This window comes from Spermophilus citellus (genome assembly GCF_964194105.1).
Source record: "Spermophilus citellus genome assembly, chromosome: 13".
NCBI lineage: Eukaryota > Metazoa > Chordata > Mammalia > Rodentia > Sciuridae > Spermophilus > Spermophilus citellus.
This window is the reverse complement of record NC_138193.1, coordinates 114,702,460-114,718,912: the sequence shown is the minus strand read 5'-3', so window position 1 is coordinate 114,718,912 and position 16,453 is coordinate 114,702,460. Positions and strand designations below refer to the sequence as shown.

At 51.4% G+C, this 16,453-nt stretch overlaps 1 pseudogene across 1 annotated transcript; it reads right to left on the bottom strand.

Moving 5' to 3' along the window:
* Window positions 1-8,378: 8,378 nt before the first annotated feature.
* Window positions 8,379-8,925, bottom strand: LOC308632871 (chromobox protein homolog 3-like; annotated as a pseudogene). Its single transcript has one exon. The product of its transcript is annotated as a chromobox protein homolog 3-like (transcript).
* Window positions 8,926-16,453: the final 7,528 nt, after the last annotated feature.

Below are 16,453 nucleotides of genomic sequence, written 5' to 3'. Positions count from 1 at the left end.
CGCTTCTCTCTGGGACCTTGGCTATATCAACAGAAATGATGAGGACAATGAGAGAGAATTTGGGGGGCCCACAGCAGGACATTCACGGAACCGTGACCACCTGCTAGAACAGAGTGGCCGCAGGATGATTTCAGGGGTCTCCAGGGTGCTTCCTTGGCACCAGGGTGTGCACGAGGGCAGGGACTGTGTTCCTGGCGCTCTTCCCTGGGGTTCGGCTCCGGGGCCCAGGACATTGGCTCCTGCAGGTGTAAAATGAGCAGGAAAGGTGCCGCCAGTCTGGAGGGAAGCTGACCGGCTTTGTCTCTCCAGCAGCCTGAAGCATTTTGTCTCTCTCAATGCTCTTGGGTATGGATGGCTCTCCCGGCTTGCGTGGGGTGGACACGTATGGGTGTGTGTCTTCCGTTGTGTGGCCTAAGGCATCAGTGTCTTAACCAGATTAATAATCTTCCAGTCTTAGGTTGGGGGTTCAGGAGGCTCCGCCGGGTTCTCTGCTTTGGGTTTCACAAGGCTGAGATCAAGGTCAGGCTGGCTGGGCTCTGACTAGGAGGTCCTGGGGTGTGGGCCTGAGGCTCTGTTTCCTTGCTGACCATCAGCAGGGGCTGCCCTGGTCTCCCCAGTCCTCTCCTGGGCTCCTGCATGGAGCCCCACGCCTCAGAGCCAGCCACCACCTGCCGGGTGCTTCTCTCTTTTCAGCGTATTCCAGCTGGTTTTGATTCTTCTGTCTGCTGCTCTGGTACTGCAGCCAGGGGAAATCCTCTGCTGCCAAGGTCCTAGTGGTCAGACTGCCCCTCTCCTGGGTGACCCAGTTCCTGCCTACTCGTGGTCAGTGGCCTTAATTACATGTGCAGGTTCCCCTTGCCATGTGTGGGGACACAGGTTGCAGGGAGTCTGCCCAGCACACGTGTGGTGTGCGGTCAACCCGGGCCTCATCGTGCTATGCCATGAGGTCTTGGTGGTGTCTCCTGGTTTCTCCTCCCCGGCTGTGAACTCCGAGGTAGGTAACTGAGTGTGTGGGTCCGATTCATTTAACATCACACCCACTCAAGTAGGAAACATACACACAGGAGAAGTGTGATGGACAGAGGCACAGCCTGTCGTCTCTGGCTGCCCTGCCCCTGCCCCCGCCCCTGCCCCTGCCCCTGGTTCTGTCTCAGGAGCCAGGCACCCTGTGCTTCTGCTGGGTCCTAGTGCAGTTCATTGTTGCACCTCCTTCCTGGGCTGAAGCCCCAGTGCACACAGGCCCCTCCGCTCCTCCCCAGTGCACACAGGCCCCTCTGCTCCTCCCCAGTGCACACAGGCCCCTCCGCTCCTCCCCAGTGCACACAGGCCCCTCCGCTCCTCCCCAGTGCACACAGGCCCCTCTGTGCCTCCCCAGTGCACACAGGCCCCTCCGCTCCTCCCCAGTGCACACAGGCCCCTCTGCTCCTCCCCAGTGCACACAGGCCCCTCCGCTCCTCCCCAGTGCACACAGGCCCCTCTGTGCCTCCCCAGTGCACACAGGCCCCTCTGCTCCTCCCCAGTGCACACAGGCCCCTCCGCTCCTCCCCAGTGCACACAGGCCCCTCTGCTCCTCCCCAGTGCACACAGGCCCCTCCGCTCCTCCCCAGTGCACACAGGCCCCTCTGTGCCTCCCCAGTGCACACAGGCCCCTCTGCTCCTCCCCAGTGCACACAGGCCCCTCCGCTCCTCCCCAGTGCACACAGGCCCCTCTGTGCCTCCCCAGTGCACACAGGCCCCTCCGCTCCTCCCCAGTGCACACAGGCCCCTCCGCTCCTCCCCAGTGCACACAGGCCCCTCCGCTCCTCCCCAGTGCACACAGGCCCCTCCGCTCCTCCCCAGTGCACACAGGCCCCTCTGTGCCTCCCCAGTGCACACAGGCCCCTCCGCTCCTCCCCAGTGCACACAGGCCCCTCCGCTCCTCCCCAGTGCACACAGGCCCCTCTGTGCCTCCCCAGTGCACACAGGCCCCTCTGCTCCTCCCCAGTGCACACAGGCCCCTCCGCTCCTCCCCAGTGCACACAGGCCCCTCTGCTCCTCCCCAGTGCACACAGGCCCCTCCGCTCCTCCCCAGTGCACACAGGCCCCTCCGCTCCTCCCCAGTGCACACAGGCCCCTCTGTGCCTCCCCAGTACCCCCGCCACACTTCCTCAATTCTCTGAAGGCAGGGTGAGTTTGATTTATTTTTGCATCCTCCTCAGTTTTCAGCATAGGCTCCTAGCAGACTTGGCCATCAGTGGATCTTGCCCTTTAGGGCAGGGGCCTGTCTGCAGAAGCCCTTGTGGTTGGCAGGAAGGACCTTGGAGAGAGTGGCCGGGAAAAAGTGCTGCTGTGTCTAAGGATGGGCTCCTTGGCAGGCAGTGACTCTCTCCTCTAGTCTTGGGTCAATATGAGCTCTTTAAAAGGAAACCTTGGAACCTTGGCTCCAAGGAGGCAGGGCTCTGTAGGACTGTGGCTCCGGTGCTTTGGGGTCCAGCCAGCTGGGTTGAATCGTGCTGCGGCGGGCTGCGCCCCCTGGTGGCTGCTCGGGGAAGGTGGCTCCGCGGAGATGCTTTTCAGAAATACCTTCCCTTCTACGGCTGCTGGGCCCTTTCATCTGGCCCCACGCCCTGTTCTGTGGTGACACCAGGTGGGGAGAAGGCCACACCTGGTTCTGCCACCTGGAAGAGTGTGAAATGGGCACCTCACCCTTTGGAGCCTCTGTTTTCTCATCTGGGCAAATTACAGATTCTCAGATTTTGCATTTTCTGGGGCTGCGGGGGCTGACATCAGGCCAGGGACCAACTGTGGGCGAACTTGCAGAAACCTCCCGCTCCGTTTTCCTGGCTCTTGGGAGGATGGTCTCTAAAGTGTGTGTGGAAGAGGACCCAGAGTGCAGCTAGACATTGATGGAGCCATGTGCTTTCATTTTGACTTAACAAATAGCAGACACCCTGCACATCCCGCTGAGCTGGTGGGATGTTGAGTTTTCCCCGTGCAGGTCAGGGCCCGGGACCTTGACTCTGGACACAGGTCCAGAAGGCCCTTGTGTGAAGCTCCGGCCAAGCCAGTTTTCTTCTCACGGAACTGCCAACAGCATGGGGGCTGCACTTCCTGGTCCCCCACCTGGAAGGTGCACCGGGCATCCTGGGTCACTTCCTGGGGAGGAAGGGACAGTGATGCTCCCGTGTCTTGAGCTAGGCTTTTCCAGGACACCAGTGGCTGCCATGGCCAGGGTGGGATGCTGACCATGCATTGGGCAGTGGAGCAGGGCCTGACTCTGCCTTGCTCCTTGCCCCTCTGGAGGCCATGGCCAAGGGTGCAGGTTGGGTTTTCAGGTGTTCAGACCATAGCTGGGGAGCAGTGGAACAGCAGGGTGACCGGGCAGCGGCTAGAGAGAGGAAGCTAGAGCAAAGAGCTCAGCAACTCGAGTGGAGGGGTCACAGGGCAGAGAGGGCAGGGTGACAGGGGAGAGGGATGTCCCTTCCTGCTCAGGCCAGGAGCCTTCGGATGACAGCTGGCTAGTTGCCTCTTTCCCTCCTCCTGGCCTTGTGGTTACCTAGCCACACTTCTGAAGCTGAGACTCGCTCGCCCTTGAGACACTACCCCCTGCAGCACGTGGAGCTGCACAATGGTCCAGGAGGTGACCCTGCTCTGACCACGTGTCCATCACCCCCCACCTTCTCCTCTTGGGCTGCTCCATACTGTGGCTCTCATTGTGCTTGGAGGAGCCGGCAGAGGCTGCCCTGCTGCCTGTGATGCAGACCCTCCTCAGGGACATCGCGGGAAATCTGTTGTGTAACCCGGGAACCTGAGATGGGCTATCAGCCCGTCCCTCATGTGGTGGGACTGGACCGAGACCCAGGGCACTGGTTCCACTTTGTCTTCAGGAACGGCTTGAATGGCAGTTCTGGCAAAGCCCAGGATCAGGTCACATTCTCCTCCGAACTCTCCTTCCCGAGTGGTGGAGTGTCCCTCCTTCTCCTGGGGTGCGGCCACTCTGATGGTCTCTGGTTGATCTCAGGGTTGGACTGGCCTTTCTATGCCCACCTTCGCTCGGGGCGACCTCACCGACTCTCCCGGCCTCAGTTGCTCCCTCAGGTAGGCCTCTGACTTCCAACTGTGCCTCCTGCCCAGACTCCAGTCTCTGTCATCCTTAGTGCCCAGAGTGCCTCTCCTCCTCCAGCCATCCTTAGTGCCCAGAGTGCCTCTCCTCCTCCGTGTGCCCAGTGCACCACGAGGCACCAGCCCAAGGGCTGGACACCACCCAGCTCCTCCCTGTTTTCCCTCCGTCTTCCTCCTAGTGGCTTGGAGCGGCTCCTCCTCACCCTCCTCCTTATTTCTTGACTGGATCCCCACATCGTCTACCAAACTGCTCTCCTGCTCCTGATCTTGTCTCTGTCTGCTCCGCCCGGTCCTGGGTGGCCTGGTGGTCTGCAGGGAACACCTGGCAGTCCCTCCCTGCCTGCAGTGTGTGCTGCCCCTCCCCTGGGGCCCACCTGGCTCCTACTGCCCCTTCTGTCTGGATAGCAGGCTCCCTCCCCCAGGGCAGCTGACCCCCCTCCAGCCTTCCTATCACATCACCTTCTCCAGGAGTCCCAGGCCTCAGCGGGTGACCTGGTGTGATGGTCTCCTGTGGAGCTCGATGGTCCTGCCTGGCCCTGTGCCTGCCTGCGGGCTCCCTGGGCACCCTTCCCCTGAGGACGTGGCCTGAATCTCACTGACCTTTGCTCCTTGCACCTGGCAGAGTTCTCTGCACACAGGCGGCCACAGTAACGTTGGAAGATGGGCAGAAGTGGACGCCGAGGGGCATCTTGTGTGACTTTTAAGGTTTGGTACAGAGTAGAGTAGTTTCTGGCCAACTGTGGTCTATGGATCAAATTCAGCCTGCTGACTTTTGGACAGGGCAGAAGCTGGAAATAGCTTTTTGCACAGTTTAAATGGTTGAGTGGCTAAAATCTGAATGTTGGTGTCCGTAAGCCAAGGCCACCAGAACACACAGCACTCACAGCTGCCTGTGCTGCAGTGACAGTGGCCGTCAGAGCCGTGAGGTGGGTGTTAGCAGACTCTGAACAGCCCAGGGTGGCGACCAGGGCCCAGGAAAGCACCAGTGCCCCACTCAGAGGGGGGCCTGAATTCCCCTCCATGGGAGAGTAGGACAGTGACACAGACCCAGCACAGACCTGTGACAACTAGAGACCTGTGGTCAGGTGCCTAGCAGGTCTCCAGTGCAGGGGGACGGAGGGGTGGAGACCTGTGGTCAGGTGCCTAGCAGGTCTCCAGTGCAGGGGGACGGAGGGGTGGAGACCTGTGGTCAGGTGCCTAGCAGGTCTCCAGTGCAGGGGGATGGAGGGGTGGAGACCTGTGGTCAGGTGCCTAGCAGGTCTCCAGTGCAGGGGGAGGGAGGGGTGGAGACCTGTGGTCAGGTGCCTAGCAGGTCTCCAGTGCAGGGGGAGGGAGGGGTGGAGACCTGTGGTCAGGTGCCTAGCAGGTCTCCAGTGCAGGGGGAGGGAGGGGTGGAGACCTGTGGTCAGGTGCCTAGCAGGTCTCCAGTGCAGGGGGAGGGAGGGGTGGAGACCTGTGGTCAGGTGCCTAGCAGGTCTCCAGTGCGGGGGGAGGGAGGGGTGGAGACCTGTGGTCAGGTGCCTAGCAGGTCTCCAGTGCAGGGGGAGGGAGGGGTGGAGACCTGTGGTCAGGTGCCTAGCAGGTCTCCAGTGCGGGGGGAGGGAGGGGTGGAGACCTGTGGTCAGGTGCCTAGCAGGTCTCCAGTGCAGGGGGAGGGAGGGGTGGAGACCTGTGGTCAGGTGCCTAGCAGGTCTCCAGTGCAGGGGGAGGGAAGGGTGGAGACCTGTGGTCAGGTGCCTAGCAGGTCTCCAGTGCAGGGGGAGGGAGGGGTGGAGACCTGTGGTCAGGTGCCTAGCAGGTCTCCAGTGCAGGGGGACGGAGGGGTGGAGACCTGTGGTCAGGTGCCTAGCAGGTCTCCAGTGCGGGGGGAGGGAGGGGTGGAGACCTGTGGTCAGGTGCCTAGCAGGTCTCCAGTGCAGGGGGAGGGAGGGGTGGAGACCTGTGGTCAGGTGCCTAGCAGGTCTCCAGTGCAGGGGGACGGAGGGGTGGAGACCTGTGGTCAGGTGCCTAGCAGGTCTCCAGTGCAGGGGGAGGGAGGGGTAGAGACCTGTGTCTCAGGTGCCTAGCAGGTCTCCAGTGCAGGGGGAGGGAGGGGTGGAGACCTGTGGTCAGGTGCCTAGCAGGTCTCCAGTGCAGGGGGAGGGAGGGGTGGAGACCTGTGGTCAGGTGCCTAGCAGGTCTCCAGTGCAGGAGGCGATAGTGAAGTAGGCGATTTTGCAGTTGGTCGAGGCCTTCCTACACCAGTGAGAGGGTGTCGAAGACTTCTGGACCACTACTAAATTCTGGTACTATTTCAAGGTCATTAGTGAAATGGGTGTTAAAATAATGGGTGCTGTCCTATAATGCAAAGAGAACTCTAGCGGCCCCCCGCACTGCCTGGGGGAGCTCTCTGCGGCCATGGAGTGCCCCCCTGGGCCGTTAGGAGCTCTGGGCACACACATAGCTAAGGACCTGGATTTTGGAAGTCACTGGATTTAAATTTAAGTGGCACACGTGGAACTAGATGCCATGGCCAGCACTGAGTCTGTCTGTGTGCCTGGTGGGTCCTGGCAGCAGAGGGACTCTTCTTTAGAGCCCTTCTTTCTCGCTTGAAGACCGCAGTGGAGAGGGAGAGGAGGCCAGGGAGGAGCAGACCCCGAGTCTCTGTGAAGCTGGGCTGGGAGTGGGGCCCGCCTTGGGACTGCCTCCACTGTGGCTCCTCTGCGGCAGGTCACAGGGCTGTTCACGTTTCTTTATCTCAGTGTAACACAGTTTAAACACACTCGAGCAGCAGAGTCTTCTCTGCAGGTGGAGCTTTGCCAAGAGAATGAGAAAGAGCATAAGGAAATATTTCCTGGAAGTGGCCATAAAGGTCCTCATGGCTCTGCGTCCCCGGAGAAGCTCGCAGGTCTGGTGAGGTGAGGGACACGGACTCCAGAAAGGCGGAGGAGAAGGTTGATGGCGAGTTTTTCATTCTTCCAATTAAAACAGATGTTTCTAAATGAATATTAGCCTTGAAAACGTGCTAATGGCTTTGAGGTTGTCTCTATAAATATCCACACACACACTGGAGAGCTTGCAGACATGTGCATCCAGTTGGGAAACAGGCCACATGCAGTTGAGCTCTGGTGACCAGGGACGATGTCTGTGCCACAGGCCAAGTTTGGAAAGGTCTGTCTGCTTGGTGGCCTGGGCCGAGGGAGCCCCCGGCACTGGGCAGTGTGGGGCAGAGCTCTGCACGCATTTCCAGGGGAAGCCGTCCTCGCCCAGGGGACGTTTCCTTTCTTTCCCTCCTTCCCTCCCTCCCTTCTTCCCGTCCTTCCTCTTCTGTCCTCCCTCCTTCCTTCCACCCTCTCTTCCCCAATAGGAATGTTTCACTGAGTGAGGTTTTGGGTGGGGACAGAAGTGGGCAGCGTTGAGACGGCCTGTGGTGTGGACTTCTTCCACCTCCCCATTTAGACTTGGCACTAGGTGTTTTATTTTATTGGAGGCTATTGTGAATGAAATTGTTTTCTTTTCTTTTTTTTTAAAGAGAGAGTGAGAGAGGAGAGAGAGAGAGAGAAAGAATTTTTTAACATTTATTTTTTAGTTTTCGGCGGACACAACATCTTTGTTTGTATGTGGTGCTGAGGATCGAACCCGGGCCGCACGCATGCCAGGCGAGCGCGCTACCGCTTGAGCCACATCCTCAGCCCCGAATTGTTTTCTTAATTTGTTTTTCTCAGCAGATTCATTATTGGTATATAGGAAAGCTATTGATCTAAAAAAATTCAGTTGTAGATGGACACAGTACCTTTATTTATTTATTTATTTTTATGTGGTGATGAGGATTGAACCCAGTGCCTCCCACATGCCTGGCGAGCACTCTGCCACTGAGCCACAACCCCAGCACCAAGCTTTGATTTTTGTATGTTGATTTGGTAACCTGCTAACTTTGTTTGTCTATGAGCTCTAGCAATCTTTTGGTGGAGTTTTATTTGATTGTCTGGATATAGCATCAGATCATCTGCAAACAGTGATAATTTGACTTCTTCCTTTCCTGTTCTTTTTTTTTTTTTTTTCGCTAAAGGAAGCAACTACAGAAAGCTTTTATTTGTTCAAAATAACTAGTGCTATTGACGCAAAACAAAGAAATAAAACCCAACAACTCCTCAATACTACTTTCAAAACCAACATATCAAACTTGATTTTCATTAGAATGTACTTATTTTTTCACACTAGTAAATCAAAAACCAAGAGTCAGATTTTTATATATATTATTTATACACACACACACATATATCTATCAATGCAAATAGTTATTGAGCTTCATCTTCTGGACAAGAATGCCAAGTTAGCCTCTCTTCATCAAAAGCAACTACAGTCTGAGGATACTTCATATTTGCTTCTTTTGCCAGCACCCAGTAGACCTCCTCTGAGTCTTTCCATTTTAAAAGAACATCGATTCCCCACTGCGGTCTGTGGCACCCATCATTCGTGCAGGATCAAGTCTCTGGCAAAGCCTCCTGGTTGGTCAGCAGCATCTCTTTTCTTCTTTGACTTGCTATCATCAGATTCACCGTCAGATAAAGATTTTATTTTGGTTCCATCTTTTTCTTTACCAGCTTTTTGGGAATTAAGACATGTTTCAATCAACTCTGGACAATCTAGATTTTCTTCAGTTCCCAAGTATTGTCAGCATCTGTAAGTCCCTTCCACTTCAGAACGTATTCCACCTTTCCATTACTACACGTTGGTCTAGTGCTTTTTCCACCACAAATTCTTCAGGCTCTGCCTCTTCAGCTTTTTTACTCTTTCCATCCTGTTTCGTTCCCATTTTTGCACTGTAGTCTGATAGGAGGCCATTTTTTTAAATTGCAGACTTGAGGAGCTGTGATCACCACCTCGGATGGTCCAGGTCGCGGATCTGCAGCGTCTGCAGCCCTGCGTGCCTCAAGCTCCCTCTCCTGTTCTTATTCCTCCCATTTCTTTCTCTTGTCCAGTTGTCCTTGCTAGCATCTCTAGCACTATATTAGATAGGAGTGGTGAGAGTGGACATCCTCGTCTTGTCCCAGGTTTTAAAGGAAATGCGTTTAGTTTTTCCTCATCTACTATGAGGTTGGCCTTGGTTTTTTCATACACAGTCTTCATGGTGTTGAGGTAGATTCCTTCTATGTCTCGTTTTTCAGCGTTTTTATTATGAGTGGGTGTTGAATTTTGTTGAAGGCCTTCTCTGCATCTATTGAGATGACTAAGTGGTTTTTGTCCTTAGTCCTGTTACTGTGATGGATTACATTAATCGATGTGTGTGTACTGAACCATCTGTGCATCTCTGGAATAAGACCAACTTGGTTGTGGTGTATAGTCTTAATATGTTATTGAATATGATTTGCTAATTTTTTACTAAGTATTCATTTGCATCTGAGTCATCAGGGATATTGGTCTGTAGTTCTCTTTCCTTGATGTACTTATCTGGTTTGGACATGAATGTGATATGGGTTTCATAGGGTGAATTTGGAAGTGTTCCATTTGTTTCTATTTCATGGACTACTTTAAGGAGTATTGGCATAAGTTCTTCTTTAAAGATTTGGTAGCATTCAGCTTAGAATCCATCTGGTCCTGGGCATTTCTTTGTTGGAATGCCTTTTATTATTGCTTGAATATCTCATTACAAGTTATTGGTCTACTTTGGCTTCCTACATTCTCTTGATTCAGTTTTAGCAGATCATATTTGTCTAGAAGAATATCCATTTCTTCTAGGTTTTCCAATTTATTGGAGTATAAGTTCTCAAAATTGTCCCTATTGATCTGCTGGATTTCTAAGATGTTCATGGTGATTTTTCCTTTTTCATCTATAATTTCACTTTGTCTTTCTTTTTCTTTTGGTCAGTTTGGTCAAGGGCTTATCAATCTTGTTGATCTTTTCAACAAACCAATTTTTTGTTTTTTGAATTTTCAAGTTAATTGGTTTCAGCTCTGTCTGCTGTTGATTATTTCCTTCCTTCTACTGGTCTTGGAATTGGTCTGTTATTCTTTTTCAAGGGCCTTGAAAAGCATCATTTGATGTTTATTTGGGATCTTTCTGATTTTCTCATGTAGGCGCTCACAGCTATAAACTTTCCTCTTAGAACTGCCTTCATAGTGTCCCAGAGGTTCTGGTAGGTATCACTATTTTTATTTGAGCTCAAGAATTTTAAATTTCTCCCTTGATTTCTTGTATCACTCATTGATCATTCAAAAGAGTATTGTTCAAATTCTTTGTGTTTTTATAGTTTCTGTAGGGTTTGGTCATGTCAATTTCTAATTTCATTCCATTATGATCTGATAAGATGCAAGGAATTATATCTTGTTTATTGTATTTGCTAAGAGTTGCCTTGTGGGCTAAAATATGGTGTATTTTGGAGAAGGCTCATTGAGCTGCTGAGAAGAAGGTATATTTAGCTATTATTGGATGAAATATTCTATGGATGTCTGCTAGGTCCATTTGATTTATAATATTTTTTAGGTCCAAGGAGTCTTCACTGATGACTTTTACCATCACCATTAGATAAGTCATGAGTAGTGTCTCTTTTATGTAATTTCTTGAGGCATTTGAGGCAAAAATATTTCTTATTGTTATATCTTTTTACTGGATTGCTCTGTTTGCCAATATGAAGTGACCTTCTTTGTCTCTTCTGATTAAATCTGCTTTATCGGCTATGAGTAGCTACTCCTGCTTGTTTTTGAACTCCATTCACATAGTATATAAATTTCCATCCTTTCCCTTTCAGCCTGGGGCTGTCTTTGCCTGTAAGGTAAGTCTCTTGCAAACAATATATAGTTGAGTCTGGTTTTTAAATCCACTCTGCCAGCCTATGTATTTTAATTGGAGAGTTGAGATCATTTACATTTAATGTTCTTATAGACAGATGTTTATTAATTCCCAACATTTTGATTTACTTCCCATGTTTAATTTGGTCCTATTTCTCATTTGCTTAGCTATTTTTCAAATGACATTTTTTATTTTGTGAGCTCTGAGGTTTTTGATTTCTTTTGTATGCAGTGTTTCTTTAAGTTGTTCTGTAGTGCTGGTTTAGTAGTCATGAATTCTTTTAGTTTCTGCTTATCTTGGAAGATTTTTATTTCATTGTTGATTTTGAATGATAGCTTTGCTGGATATAGCAGTCTTGGTTGACAGTTATTTTCTTTCAGGACTTGAAAAGTTTGTGCAAGACATCAGAAGTGATTCTGATTGGTTTATCTCTAAATGTGATCTTACACTTTTCTCTTGAGGCTTTTAAAATTCTATCCTCATTCTAGATGTGTCTTGTATCTGGATGTCCATCTCATTCTGAAGGTTTGGATATTTTTCTGTTATTATTTCCTTGAAGAGTTTATCCATTCCATTAGCCCAGATCTCACAGCCCTCTTCAATTCCAATGATTCTTAAATTTGGTCTCTTCATGTTGTCCTAGGGTTCTTGTATATTCTGATAATGGTTGCTTATTTTTTTTCTTTAATACTATATGTATGTTCAAGACTCACCACTTTGTCTTCCAGTAATGGGAATCTGTCTTCAACATGTTCTACTCTATTAGAGAGTCTTTCAACTGAACATTTTATTTGATGTATTGTGTCTTCAATTTCTAAGATTTATTTGAGTCTTTTAAAAATTTTCTATCTCCTTATTAAATTTCTCATTCATATTGTGTACTGACTTTCTTAATTCATTCAGTTGTTTTTCTGAGTTTTCTTGGAATTCATTGATCATTTTTATGATTCTTTTGAATTCCTTTTCTGGTATTTCATCCCTTTAGTGTTTTGGGGGTCTTTTGATGATGATTTATGACATCTGTGAAGTAGAGTGTTAGCTTGCTTTTTCATGTTTCTTGTATTCATTTGTTGGGTTTTATGTATCTCTTGGAAGGGATTTATTTTTCACTCACATGTGTGGGCCATTTTAGGGCACAGTCTTCACCTGCCAAAGTGGCCTAGAGTGATCTGGAGTGAGACCCCCCTGGTAGGATGATGTCCACAGACTTTGTATTATCTCTCTCTGTTTTTGCTATAGCAATGGATGTCATAGGTGAGACCTGGTGTCCTACCCCTAGCTGTTTCTATTTGGGGCCTGATTAATAGTTTGTTTTTTTCTCTTTAAATCTTTTAATTAAAGTTTAATGCAAGGTAGAGTGTCCTTGATTTTTGTGGAGTAAGGTGTGGCTGTCTTTTGATTGAGTTTTGTCAGTGGAGGAGTGTCTACCCTGTGAACTTGCAGTGTCCCAGCACCTCACAGAACGGGGGAAACAAACAGTAGCAACAACTAATGCAAACAATATATAGCATTAAACTACATATCTGGTTCCTATTATGACATCTAGAATGTCAATTGCCTCAAAAAACCAGAAATGGTAGTGTCAGCATTTGCCAACAGCAAAAACAGGAAGTAACCATGAACTTTGTCTGGCATTGAAACAAACAATATGCGTCAGCTATGTCATCCACAGCAGTAATAATTGCAATAGCATCGATGGTGGTGGCAGGAGTTACATAAATGAATTAGCGCTAAAAGATGGTAAGAATACAGTTAATAAGGAGAATAGAAAATGTGATAAGACGATAGAAAAGAGTTTACAAATTTCCAAAGTGAGCAGAGAGAATGCAGAAGAGTTGTTCCATGGGATGGTTATGAGGAAGGAGAAACAATAGAAGTAATGAAGTGAAGGGAGAGTGGGTCAGGGGTGCCAATCCTTCACCCTCTCCGCTGCCGCAATCACAAGAGGCGTGGCTGTTGGCAGGAGAGAGACAAACGAGAAACAACACACAGCAAAGCCAAATGCACTAATCAAAACCCTAACCCTCAAAAGACAAGGAAAAGTCACTACAGTTAAAAAATGCTGAAAATGAGAAAAAAGAAACAAATATGTTTATGTATGTGTAAACTAGTCAGCCCAACAAACACACACAAAAACAAACTAACCCCACCAAACGATTCTTAATGAAAAATGAAGGAATTATCTGCCCTAAGGTGGTCAAAATAGTCGATGAGAATAGATGGTCACTGCCCACGCCTGACTGTCCATTCCATTTCTTCTTGAGCTCTGTACTGAGAGCAAGAGCAAGGGCTGGGGTCATTAACCCCTTTCTCTTTTTATGTCACTCACCAAGCTTCCAGTTAGAGTGGCCTAAGATTGATGCTGTTTCAAATAATTCTCAGCTTCTCTTCTCCCCAGATGAGGTAGGATGGGATGGGATGTGCTGGCGAGTGGAGTTTTGTCCACACAGACGAGGTCAGTGTGCACGCCCAGGGAGGGGCTGCTGCAGGGTCTATGAGCCGAGTTCTAGCAGCTGGGGCTTAGGCCTAATCAGCCTCAGGGTCTTTGCTGGGTGGTCTCTGCTCTGGAGAGATTAGATCAACACACCTCCAGGGCCTGGAAGTTCTAGTCTCTGCTGGGAGTCTGGACCTCCCGAGTCTCCCTAGGATTCTGCTAGTGGGTCAGGAGAGCCAATCCTTCACCCTCTCTGCTGCCGCAATCACAGCCTTGCCAGGCTTCCCAGGCTTAGCCCTTGAGTGTACTCACACCCACCTATTCATGTGAGCTGCTGGTCACATGAGCTGCCGGACTCCAAGAGGTAAGTGAGTTGAACTTGTCTTTGCTTTCCCGACTTGAATCCCCCTGGATAAAATGGGCTCTGTGCTTGTTTTACTCCTATTCTGCTAGGCCTTGTGGCAGATGCTTGTCAGGACCGCATAGCGGTGTTTGCTCAGATCTCCAGGCTCCTGCAGCGCAGCAGGTGCAGCATGGCCACCTTGAGGTGGCTCCTGCCTCAGTTCTCCAGGCCAGTTGGGAACTCAAGGCACTTTTCATGCCCAGTGCACATTGCAGCCTCTGGATCAGCTAAGGGCAGGCTGCTGTTTTGACCCCAGGATTTTCCGTACTTAATCTGTCCGTTGGGTTTTTCTGTGTTCTTTCTCCCTCTGTGTTGGCCAGAGCTGCTACCCCTGCTGCAGCTGGCTTGGCTCCGAGGGAGTCTCTTTTCTTGGCTTAATGTACCTAAATGTCGGAGTCTCTAAGTCACTCTGACTGTCCAATATTAGTTTTAGTAAAATTCCTCTTTCACCCACCTCATAGAGAAGCAGTACTCCGCTGGTTGAGCTATGGAATGACTAGGAATGCAGTTTCCTCTAGCCCGCCATCTTGAATCCTCTTCTTGCAGTAGTGCTGCTGTGTCTGTGTTGTGGTTTCCTGCTGCTTCTGATTCTGTTTTCCCCTGAAAGTGACTGGTGGGGGCTCTGCACCTGTCTTTCCAGAGCTTTCCCAGAATGCCCCACACTGTGGTCATGGGCATGTCCTACATCCGGCTGTCCAGTGTAGAGGCCACATGTGGCCACTGAGAATGTGAGAGGTGACTAGAACCAAGGAGGGACAGGATTAGAAGTTGTGTTAATTAATTTTAATTGCTTAAGCTTGCCAACTTCCACATGTGCTGGTGGCTTCCCGTGGGATGATGCAGGGGCAGACACAGGCTGTCACCAGCTCTCATCCTGGGGCCACTTTACCTGTGCACCTCTGTGTTGGCTGCTGCCGCCTGCCCTGCTCCTCCTCTCATTCCAAGCCCCTCTTCAAGGGCGATTCCTGAGCCTCCAAAGTCCCCTGGGTGTGTGCTCAGCGGCCCTAGTGCCTTGAGCATGCCCTGTCCCTGCATTTCCACAAGTGGTCACCTTCACAGCTTCAGTGTCTGTGTCCTCCCCCAGCTGGTGTCACCGGGTCTGATTCTGGGAGCTCTGGAGCCAAGACCCACTGTTGTAGGGACAGACGGGGCCAGGCACTGAAGACAGCAGGAAACAGTTTTATGTGGCTGCAGCCAGGCTCAGAGGGCACAGCTTCTGCTGTAATCAATCCCCTGAACCCCGAGTTCAGAGAGTTTCAGAGTTTTATACCCAACCTGTAAGGGGAGGGGCTCACAAGGCCACAGTCTGCAGAAGTTCACATAAAGCAGCTTTTTCCTTCACTGTTCTGGGCAAGTTAACCCTTCAAGGGCACCCGGGAAGGGCAGAGCTTCTTCTCCCCTCCCCCCTCCCCTGCCAGCTGTTGCCACGGGGCCCAGTTGTGACTTCTCTTATCTTGGAAATTAGACATCTCTGTGGAGCCCAGCTCAAGGCCAGAGGCCTGGTTTGCACATTGGACACACGTTTGTGAAAAACTAGTAAGGGGGTGTCCAGCACCTGGAGTGCCCATTTCTTCCCGGCCAGTGGCCAAGTGAAACAGGGCGACACGACAATAGGCAGTTTATCTACTTGGAACTCTTTTGCAGAGACTCTTTTGCTGAGAGTCCTCCGTCAGCCAAGGTGGACATTTCTGGAGCAGCCCAGTGAAGGCTTCTGTGGAGGAGGGTGCACTTCACCACAGTCAGTGAAATTTGTTGTTTAAGGAGCACCGACAGCGCTCACCATTGCCAGCCCTGTAAGGGCGTCCGGTGCCGGTCACGTTTGACTGGTCTTTGCTCCTCAGCTGTGGGCTGAGTCAGGTCACTTGACTCCCAGAGCTGTGTCTTCTTCGTTAGCAAGAGGTGACTAGTACTATACTAATAATGTCGCAGGTTCTGAGGATTCAAATGAGATGAGACCATGAAGGGCAACTGTGCACACACGTGACAGCCGCGCAGGCCTGGTGACAGGCACACACGCATGGTGACAGCTGCACACGCAGTAAACGTGGGTGTCTCTCTCAGCCTGCGCCTCTCCACCCTCAGCAAGGGTTTCCCCAGAGCCAGTGTTGTGAAACCCATCCACCCTCTGAACAAACATGTGGGAGCATCTTGTGTGTCCCTGGGGACACAGTGGGGACACAAAGCAGACAAGACTGCCCTGGAGGCCAGGTACTGAATCTGGAAAGGCAGGGGACAGAGGTTGCAGACAGCAAGTCACGCTGTGTGCCTACCTAATGGTGGGTCTGGCAGGGGCCTTGGAGGCTGGGGCGGTGGGCACTGAGTGGGGGCGGCCCAGCCTTATGGGGAGGGAGTCCAGCAGAGGCTCCGAGGGAGTGAGCAGGTCACAGGCTGGCAGGAAGAGCATTCTCAGCACAGGGAACGGCCACTGTGAAGTCTCAGAGTTGGGGTGGCCTGAGGAGGGGCTTGATGTGGCGCATGCCTGTGGCCAGGGAGGGAGAGGCAGCAGGGGTGGGGGAAGGCACGGGAGACCAGGCGTGCTGATGGAGAGGGTCTGACCAGCTGACTGTTTCTGAAAGATCCCTGAGGGTGCTGGGCCGAGAGCAGACTGCAGAGGGAGGGTGGCCGCAGGAGGCCACCGAGGGATGGCGAGGGTGCTGTCCCCCCCGGCTCCTCGTGGTGTGCGTGCGTGATTTGGAAAGACGGTAAACACATCCAGAGCAGGAAACTACACTCCAGTGCGCAGACC